Source organism: Diceros bicornis, chromosome 22 (assembly GCF_020826845.1).
Source record: "Diceros bicornis minor isolate mBicDic1 chromosome 22, mDicBic1.mat.cur, whole genome shotgun sequence".
Classification (NCBI taxonomy): domain Eukaryota; kingdom Metazoa; phylum Chordata; class Mammalia; order Perissodactyla; family Rhinocerotidae; genus Diceros; species Diceros bicornis.
In genome coordinates this window covers 21,220,602-21,231,747 of record NC_080761.1, presented here as the reverse complement: position 1 = coordinate 21,231,747, position 11,146 = coordinate 21,220,602, and positions in this window count along the sequence as shown.

Below are 11,146 nucleotides of genomic sequence, written 5' to 3'. Positions count from 1 at the left end.
GTTTCTTTTTGTGTGTGTGAGGAAGATCGGCCCTGAGCTAACATCTGCCAATCCTCCTCTTTTTGCTGAGGAAGACTGGCCCTGGGCTAACATCCGTGCCCATCTTCCTGCACTTTATATGGGACGCTGCCACAACATGGCCTGACAAATAGTGCGTCACTGCCCGCCCGGGATCCGAACCGGCGAATCCAGGGCCGCCCCGGGGGATTGTGCGCACTTAATGGCTTGCACCACCCGGCCAGCCCCCCACTCTTGTTTTTTTAATTTCTAAACTTGCTTCCTTGGGTGCTTGAGAGACTTTAAACAGCTTTGGTGTTTTGTTTTTCTTTTTCTTTCTGCAAAAGTTGATTCCATCCACACCTGAGCTTGGGAACAAATGCAGGGATGGCATTGTGCTTGAAAAGCACTTTGAAAACCTTGAATGAAGCACTTAAACAGATAAAGACGTGAGAGGCTTTTGTTATTTCAATGGATAAATCGAGAGGCTCAGAAAAAGCAGCGCACAAACTTCTTTCAATTCATGAACACTTTCCTCCTGGCAGAACTATGAAAGATAAATCAGGCTTGGCAAATTATGTATTCTGAATTAATTTATATAATCACAACAAACACTTCAGCATCATAAACACGTCCTGGCACGATGCAATGGCACACTGTGCCTCCAGTAAAATCTCACGGTGATGATTCAGTAGTATGGGTGTAAAAGAGAAGCTATGGAGTTTAGGTTGTTTGTGGTGGTTGTTGTTTTGGGCTCAGTGATAGATTTTTTGATGTCCAGGACAATTGTGCAATCTCTTGCAGGTGGATTTTTGACTGTAACTTATAGGGGGAAAAAAACCCCATTATGTAGAAACTTGTACAAAACCTTCATGTTCCTTATAAAATTATTGCCCAGATAAAATAAGAAAGAAGTCAACATGCATGCATATAAAATCGTCATTTAATGTCTCTTGTAGTACTGTGCACCATTTAACACAGCATAATTGATTCTAAAATAAATTGCAATTAATTGGTCAGGTTGTCTTGAAATGTACATGGCTATTCTCTTAGGCTTTTTATGTGTTGGTAAAATTGAATACTTAAAATTGATTAGTTGTGGGCCGGCCCCGTGGCTTAGCGGTTAAGTGCGTGCGCTCTGCTGCTGGCGGCCCGGGTTTGGATCCCGGGCGCGCACCAATGCACCGCTTCTCTGGCCATGCTGAGGCCGCATCCCACATACAGCAACTAGAAGGATGTGCAGCTATGACATACAACTATCTACTGGGGCTTTGGGGGAAAAAAATAAATAAATAAAATTATATAAAATTGATTGGTTGCTTTTTTTTATCTATAGAAATCCATACATGCAGGAAGCATAAATAACAGCCTATGAAGTAATGTATAATTTATTAATCATGAGGTTGGTAAGTTTTAAACCAGATTCATTCATGGGTTATTTTATTAAGTGCACACTAGATACCAGGCACAGGCCAGTTTTGAGGGTTAAAAACAATGTTCGTCTTTTGGAGGAACTCAATCTGTGATGGTAGATGAAGGGAATATGTAGACGAGGCAACATGTTAAGTTCATGACAGATGTATAGAGAGCTAAGGGTGCTCAGAGGGGAAAGCTGGGGTGTGTTGGATACATGAGGGGCTGGGAGAACAGAGGGCAAAGGACAGTGGTGAATGTTTCACAGAGGAAGTGACAGCTGAGCTGAGAAGAAGAATAGGAATTCATTTTCCATGTGAAGACTCTCATAAGGGTATTCAAAATGAAGCATTCAGCATGAGCAACAGCAGTCATCTTAAAGAACCTGACCTCTGAAAAAAGTAAGATAAGGGTAAGGTTGACTAATCCAGTGGCTGTAAGGGTCACCAGGAGTTTTGATTCAAAATGAAGGGTTCCAGGCCCTTCTTCCTAGAGACTCTGATTCAATAGGTCTAGACTGGGGCCCACAAATCTGTATCTTGAACAAATATCTTGGTAAGATCAGGGATTGGGGTATAGTGAAGAGGGCCATCCTGGTGATGACAAGGACCAGGTATGATCATAGGCGTAAGCTGCTAAGAGACACGAGGTGATGCTCCCTGAGTCTGGAAACGGAGCCTCATGTGCAGCATGGGTCATTTACCTGTTCCCTGGGCAGATATCTTATTAGCAAACATTGCGTGGCTTCACCCCAGCTGGTGGGGAAAGAGATGCTGGCAGCCATGTTCCTGCCACAAGGAGAAACCTGAGAAGATGAACCCTGCCTGTCAACACCCAGAGGCCTTTTTCGGACTCTGGGACTGGAGACAGACGGAGGAGCTCCTGATCCGACTGGAGATCCTGGGGCTGCTGTGCCTCCGACTGCTCTGCCGTTTTGTGGGCTACCTCAATATCCTATGCTGGCTTAGGCTACTGCCAGCTTTGTTTCTGTCACTTGCAAATCAAAGAGCCCAGATTAAAGTCCTCTCTAGCTTCTTTTTCTCCCCAACCATGGCTGAGTTCTTTAGAAAACAGGTTATAAACTTTGAAACGGCCATTTTCTTCTTAAATGAAGGAATGATAAACAAAGAAACAACTGTCACTTCACCAGGCATTTGGTTGCCCCCCACCCCAAGTCTGCTCAGAGGCTCTATCCGCCACAGCCACAGGGGCACCTGTGGCCCAAGCCCAGCACCCTCCAGGACCCCAGACCAGCCTCTACTCATGGTTCTCTCATTTCCCTCTGGTAAAAGTACTAGGGACGAGTCACTCCTGGCAGAGTCCAGGTGAGATGCTAGGAGAATGAGATGTAGTTTAAAGAAGTAAATGGTAACAAATGCAGCCAAAAGAAGGAGATGCTCCCTCTGCAGAGGCAACCGCACTTCTTTGACTCCATGGACTGGAGACCAATTGCAGGACAACCTTGGGAGCCATGAGCTGAAGATGGCAGAATCACAAGACGGAAGAGGCCTGGGTCACTGAGTCACCAGTGGAAGAGAGTCTCCCTGATCCAGGAATACATGGGTTGAAAGGGGGCAAACTGGCCCCACAGAAAATCCATGAACTGTTAAGACACTGCCATTCTGATACTGAAATCCAGGGTTGTTTGGTAATACCTTTGTTGAGGCCCTTCAGTGCTCTGCCCCTGACCGTGTGACCTGACCAAACACAAACTGGGGAGGGAGGGGAGCCTCCAGGGGAGGAAGGTCGCTGTAACCTTGGTAGGCAGGATCAGGCTTCCTTGCTGCTGAAAGAGACTTGAACTCAGGAGAATGAGCCTCACCCAGGGCTGTGGGCACAGGAGTCTCCTACTTCAACGTGCCCACCATTACGCCCTGACCTGCTCATGGGCAGAGAGTGGGTGACGGCATGGCACTGCTTTGATCTCAGCTTCCTGCAGTGTCGGGTCAAGACTGGAGTGGTCAGAGCTCACGGCTGGTCTCCTCTGGCTGCAATCAGCATTTTCCCCTTGTGCAAACGCACTGGATGAATAATGTCACTTTCTCTTTCTGTGGGGAGCCAGGCCAAATAGAGAGCATTGTTTTATAGATCCTGACCCCCAACCCATTGATGGCCTGTCCTGTTTGACAGGCATTTGTTTGGGTTGGAAAGAGGACACTCCACAGGGTTCCTTGTGGTCAGTTGTGGCCCACAGGATACTGACCACCAGAGACAGAGAGCAGTCCCTTTGGAGTCAGGGAGGATCTGATGATGGTTATGAAAATGTCTTCCCAGCTGGTCCTGGAGGCGCTGTTTGGGGCTCTGATGGTGGTGTATGAATGCTTAAGCCAAGGCCTGTCTCTTTGGGTCTCTCTGGGAGATTTTGGAATATGCTGCCCTGATTGTTGTTATAGAACAGAGCCAACATACTTTAAGGAGGAAAAAAGAGCTCGTAAAAGATTTTCTGCTCTGGTTGAAGAATATCATAAAGTCCATGAGAGTATCAGACTGATTACAGAAGCTGATGGAGCCCTCATGTCACCTGAAGAGGAAGCCAGTCCTCTGAATTACAGACACTGAGTTTGGCAACACTAAGAAAATATCTGAGCAGGTTCACATCTTCACTTGAGGACATGGTAGACCTTCCCCAAAAAAGAACAGAAAAGTGAGACCCCTAAACTTTCATTTCATGAAGTAATGATAGCTCGACTTCAAGGACAGACAGCCACTTGAAGACGCATCAAAATCCTGTCATTCCCTCGTGACTGATGCCAAAAACATCTTAAAAGCAGCTCAAAAGCATATAGAACAACTTCCACGGGAAATCATGGTGGTGTGCAGGAAACACCAATTTCCAGGAAAGCCGAAAACTGCTTTTCCAAGAAGCTTCCAGATGGGAGAGTGCAGGAACTAAAGGAACAGAAAAAAATGGTTTGAGGACTTGAATACATGAATGAAACAAGATGTCAATGATAAGGAGAGCCAGTCAAAATATCCGAAACTAAACTAATGATGGCAAGTTTACCTGTTCTTTCTAGAAAACAATACATGGTGGCAACTTGACATCAGACAAAAAGAGTAATCAGAAAATAGAGATTACCCAGACCATGAGTCGGAAGTTGATTTGAAGAAACTCATTGATGTTGTCTACTTAAAAAGGCTTGAAGGAGAAAAACAAGGATACATTTAAGAATTATGTGAAGAAAATCAACAGAATAAAGAGCATATAGTTCTAACAAAAAGTCACCAGCCTGAGCAAGCGTGTTTACGTGTAACAATTCACACCTTGGAAGCAAGATTTGAAAGATTCCGCTGAAACTTCAAATATTATTTGAATTACGTTAAGACTATAATGCAAATTGTCAGAAAATCAGTTGAGGAGGGAGTTAGCCACTGAGAATTAGAGAAGAAAGTTCCCAAAGTGTATGAAAACAGCAGCCTTCTACATCAGAAGTGCGACTCCTACTGGCAGATGGCAGAGGATTTGGAGAAAAATTTGGAAAGAACCACTTTCTACTATCAAAGACAGCTTATCAATCATGAAAGGAAAAAAACCACAGGAAAGTTGGTTGGCAGCTCTGACTGAGAGGAAGCTCAAGGAGCTAAGCAGAAGGCCTGTGGGTACTTCCTCGTCATGAGTCCCATAAGATTTATTGTATTAAATCCTTCTTAGCCTTTTTTTTTGGTAATCATACAACTCTTGAATAGAGACCTACCTGCCATTAAAATGGAATGTTGTTATTCCTTCTCAGGCAGCTGTCACCCTGGCAAACAGGCAGCTGATTTCTTATGGCGGAGTTGGGGAGTGGGGATGTCAGGGTATCCTCTGCCATTTTGACAACACAAGTTAGAGTTAAAATTCTTCATTGGTGAGGTGAAATAAGCCCCTATTACCACAATCAGTTGGTCTGACTACCTGTATTCTTCATGTTTCCACTTAACATCTGTGAAATGATCCTCTGCATTTAAATAGCTGCCACCTGCTGCCTACTTCTCAGCTACGTACCAATAGTAGCTGAATGTCTCTTAACAGTTTATAAGAGGAGTGGACAAGTGATTTATGCAGCGGACTGTGCAGTCCTTGATACGGTGGCACCAGTTCCCCGGAGATTCGACACCCCAAACAAGTGCGCCCCCCACTCTGAGGAGGAGCAGAATTTCCTCTCTCTCCTATTTTTCTTTAAAAAATGAAAAGTTGGGACTGGCCTAGTGGCATAGTGGTTAAGTTCACGCGCTCCACTTTGGCAGCCTAGGGTTTGCAGGTTCGAATGCCAAGCGCGGACCAATGAACCACTCCTCAAGCCATGCTGTGGCGGCATCTCATATACAAAATAGAGGAAGATGAGCACAGATGTTAGCTCAGGGCCAATCTTCCTCACAAAAAAAAAAGAAAGAAAGAAAGGAAAGTCAACTAAGATTGAGGTAACAACAATAGCCAACACCTAGTTTGTGCTTATTACATGCCAAACATTGTTCCAAGAGATTTATTGAATCAACTCATTTAATCCTCACAAAAACCTAATAGGAAGGGACCATTATCATCTTAATTTCACAAAGGAGGAGAATGAGGCCCATAGAGGTTAAGTAAGGGGGTTGGATTCAAGGCCCAATAAAGACATTCATGGGACAGTTGGCAAGATTTGAATAAAGTTTGTAGATTAGATCAGGAGTGTGCAGACTTTCTTTGTAAAGGGCCAGAGAGTGAATATTTTAGGCTGTGTGAAGCAAGCCCTAAGAACACCTCAGAAGTCTCTTATCAGGACTACTCCACTCTGACTTTGCAGCAAAAGCAGCCACAGACAGTGTGTAAACAAATGAGCATGTTTCGCTCTGAAAACCTTAATTTATGGACACCGAAATTTGAATTTCATATAATTTTCACGTGTTAAATAGTTCTCAATGATTTAAAAACAGTCCTAGCTAGCAGGCCCTACAAAAGAGATGGTAGGCATCATTTGGCTCCCAGGTCATGGTTTGCCAACCCCCAGGTGAGATAACAGTGTTGGTCATTGTACTCTGGTTATGTAAGAGGATGTCCTTGTTTTCAGAAAATACACGGGAAAGTGTTTAGAGATAACGCATCATCCTGTTCCAACTTGTCTCTGTGAACTGGTTGTCTTGCCTCGGCTTGCATACCTCCTTTGACATGGAGCTCATTTTAAGCGGCTCATTTCATTCTGGGAGAACATAGATCATTAGAAAATTATTTATTAGATTGAAAGGAAATATAGTCCCATGTGTGTCGAATGTGAGAATAAATACAATTATTTCAAAGTTAATGAAACCGGCCTTTTTGTACAAGATATAAATTTGGCATTTTTCAAATACAAGATGAGATTGCAAGTAAGCCAGCGAGGTGGAGATAATGTTTAACCAGTGCACCACCTAGTGGCCGAAGCTTCAACAGACGGCTCTGTGAAACAACCAAGGTCTCCCTCCAAGAGGGCCAAATTGCAGAGAAAAAAAGAGGCTAAATTAGTTTTATTTTGATACCCAGCAGAACAGAAATTCATGATTTTAATAAAAGTCTACAAGAAAATTTGGAAGATTATTTTTCTAGCAGGAAGTTGGACATTTTTTTCCCATGCAAGGAAATTAATAAATCATTTATGTTGAACCCAGACTCTATAATGGACCAGGCATAAAGAAAATTATATTCTCATTGCAAACAAATGTCATTTACTTACTGTCCTTAGTGAAGACAATTTCACAAGGAAAAAGTGAAGCAAAATTATGGAATCCCAAATGGCTTGCTTGAGTCATCTCAGTTCCTAGGAGGTGAAAGGCAAAGATTTGTCCATCAGAAAAAGAATCTTGTTTGTGGAAATATTGCGAAATGATGAATTTCTGTGGGCGTATTAAATTTGGCCTAAGAAGTAAGAATTTAATACAACTGTTTTACATATTCACCAAATATGAAATTCAGCAACACTGCTTATAGTTTAGTCAATTATTTTAGATTTCTATGGATGAATGTGTGATTCAAACTGTAAAACTTTCTCTAGCTTAGGCAAACCAACTATTAATTAACAGGCATCGCTCCCTCTGCCAGGATTAAATAGTCAAGTGAAATCATCAGGAGGGAAATTGGGAAGATGGTGGTGTAGTTGTCCCATGAAGGATGTTAAGAGTCAAGTCTGAGAAACCTAGAATCTCAGATTTGGTAAGGCACTTTAAAGATCATCTTGTCTGGCCAGCTGATTGATGTTTGAATCCCTTCGTCAACATCTCCAACAATGAATATTCAACCTTGTTTAAGCCCTGAGAGCCATGGGGGCTCAGGGCTATGGTCCAAAGCTCTTTCCATTCTTGGACCGCCAAGTTAGAAAATCCTGTCTTGAACAGACAAAATTGTTCTCCTTGCAACTTCCCACCCCAACCCCTTGGTAACTCTTACAGGAACAAGTCTATTCTGTCTGCATGTGACAGTCTTCACATATTTGAAGAAAGCCACCATGCGCCACTGAAGCAATTTTTCTCCAGATGAAGCATCCCCAGTTCTTCATATCTCACTGTTTTTCATCTTTTCGTCATTAAAACCACCTCCTCCTCCTTAACAATGTCCAGATAGTCCATTACCCCCTTTAAATATGGTGCCATGAATTAAAGGTAAGTTTTTAAACTTGGGTGGCCAGTGAAGAGAAGAGGCAAATATCAACTCCTTAATTCTGGACCAACATTTCTTCAACATATGTTCTTCAGAACAAAGGTTCTGCGAGATGCTTCAAAAAAAAAAAATGCTTTTTGGGAGCCCTAAACCACAATTAACAAAGTCTGGCTGGAGAGACCTATTAAAGAGACCATGTGGGGTAAGCCCCGGTGGCCTCGTGGTTAAGCTCAGCATGCTCCGTTTTGGCAGCCAGGGTTCGGTTCTGGATGCAGACCTACACCACTCGTCTGTCAGTGGCCATGCTGTAGCAGCAGCCCACAAACAAAAAGAGGAAGATTGGCAGTGGATATTAGCTCAGGGCTAATCTTCCTCAGGAAAAAAAAAAAAGAGAGAGACCATGTGGAATGACCACATAGAGAGGGCACATGGAGATGAAGTAGTCCTAAGATTACATGGAGAGAGCGAGAGAGGGACACACTCAGCTTTTCTAGCATCCCAGCTGAGCCCAGCCATCTCTGCAAGATGCCATATATGTAAGCAAACCACTTTGGATGTTCTAGCCCAATTGAGCCGCCAGATGACCACAGCCCCAAATGACAGCACGTGGAGTAGGAGAATTGCCCAGGTGAGCCCCATCAACCCACAGACTCATGAAAGAAAATAAAATAGTGGTTATTTTAAGCCACTCTATTTTGGAATTTTTTTTTTCCAGTCCAATAGATAACTCAAATAGGCAGAGCAGTATGTACAGTGTTATGGAAGTTATAATTTATTGTCTCTCAACTTCAAATTCATTCTTTGTTGCCTGATCCGTGAAAATGTAACTGGGCCCTTTAAATAGTCTTCCTTTGTCTGGCACGGTGTTAAGCTTCATCAGTAGAGGGCGCTGCAGAGACATTCCAAGAGGAAGGGTTCCCGTGGCTCTTCACTCCCAGGGAGTGATTCCCTTCCACCACTGGGCCCATTGCTAGACGCCTGCGGCACACAGCTTTCTCCACATTTGGGCACCATGTGTTTTCTTCAGCTCTTGACTCAGACAGTTGTGGTGTGGCTAAGAGTCCCAGACAGTGTAGACCTACAGCTTGATTACTGCTCCCACATGCTTTCCTCAGCCTCACAGCTTATATAAGCTGTTAACATTTGCTCGCCTCAAGGAAGGAGGATTGGAGAGCAGACATCTGGGGTGGTTCCTGAATTTTACTTTATATGCTTCTCTAGCACTTAAACAGCTGGTTGGCAGCAGGGAATACCCCAAAATTTGGGCCTCAGACTGATCCAAAATGTTAAGGCCTCTCTTTGGTTTGTCACTGACATACTGTAGATTTTTCTATAGATTTTTGTTTTTATGATCACATATAAGCTGTTCATTAGCGATCACACACAAATCATCCATATCCTATTGCTCAATTGGTATATACATAATCCTCATACACACTAATTTAATAGTAGAGAGAATGTAGAGTGACACTTCATAATGTCTCTGATACTGTGTTCCCCTGGAAAGGAGAAACAGTTAGGGTAGTTAGGCCCAACCTAAGTAGGCCACAGTTAAAAAGTCTGATATTCAATTGTCTAGGTTGAGTGTGATTTATTACTGCCCTTTGAGTTAAATTATTCAGCTGAAAATGAATGTGACTAATGTTCTCCTGTCTAAGAAACAACTGACACAATCACAATACTAGATAATGATGTGAATGAGGCAGAATTAGAAAGTACGTTGTGGGCAAAAATGCAAATTAGAGCACATCTGATGTTTTATTCAACTGGGATATAACCCAATGCTAACCTCAGAAAGTGAATAAAGCATATTAAATTGATTTGTCTCTGCAAACCTTAAAGTGTATGACTAGATTTGTACATATCTGAAGAGTCATTAACAGTGCCACTCAATCGAATTATGTGAATTTTGAAGGCATCTTGCTGTGACAATAATTGAAAACAATGTCAACAATTTTGCTTTTCTAAAATTGCTGTATCTTCAGGTCAATAAAAATGTTTTCACATTTGCTAATTCATGAGTTTTGTTTCTGTTCATCAGGAGAATGTGTGTGATACATATACTGTGTACTTATTATAACGGAAATTGTTCATTCCATTTCAAGGATTGATAATCTTGAAAAGAATTTGTCTTTAAGAGAAAAAAAATGTGCCCGATTTGTCTACGTTTTAAGACTTTGAGAACAGATCTGGATTTGCCTGGAGACATAGAAATTTATAACTTCTGGATCAAAAAGAGGCCATGACATTTGTATTGATCAGGATTCTTTGTTGTAAGCAACAGAAACTGACTCCAACTAATTTAAGGATAGCTGTTTAAAAACTCAGCATGAAGACTGAAGAATCAGGCTTAGAAATCAGGCACCAACCAGTGTGAATCTGACGGGCTGGAATCACAATCAAAGTCAGGCAGTAGAAACAGTCTGTTCAGGGCCCTGCTGACACCACTTCCAGTGGACACTGCCAATGCCGAACGCCATTGCCACCACTGGGTGCCAACGCCATTGCGGAATACCACCACGGCGAATGATTCTAACTGCCCTTCAACTTCGGTTCCTGGACATCTGATGGGCCAGTCTGTGTCCCGTGCCCCGACCTCTGCAAGGGGCGTGAAGTAGGAAGACTTCATCCCGAGTTTCCTTAGTGAGGGTTGGGATACCCCATCCCACTGACACCTGCACAGAGAGGGGGATTCCTGCAAATAGAAAAAGGGGATTAGATGTGGAATAGTCTGGATAAAGATAAGAACTGTTTACAATATTTGTCTCTACAGTACAGGCAGGTTCTGACTTCCAGATCCCCTTACAGCTCCTCTCATGTCCCAGAACAACCATTTTGTTCCTCACATCAGTTCCTTCTTCCTGCCCAAGGCTGTCCCATTATTTCACTTCAGCACCCGTGATCCACCAGTAACTATACCACCCACCTGCCATCTCATTCCACTTCATGTTGGGTCTTTTTCTCCAGGTCATGAGAGATGCTCCTCACTGGTGTTGGAAGAACAAGGATGGGAAGAGGGGGAGGGAGAAAGCCATCTGCAGGGGAAAATCCTCCTTCTCACCGTCAACGCTGCAGCAGGGGTGATGTGTGTTCCGATACCTACGGTTAGAGTTCTGAATGCATGTTAGACAAATGGCCCACAAATGAGCT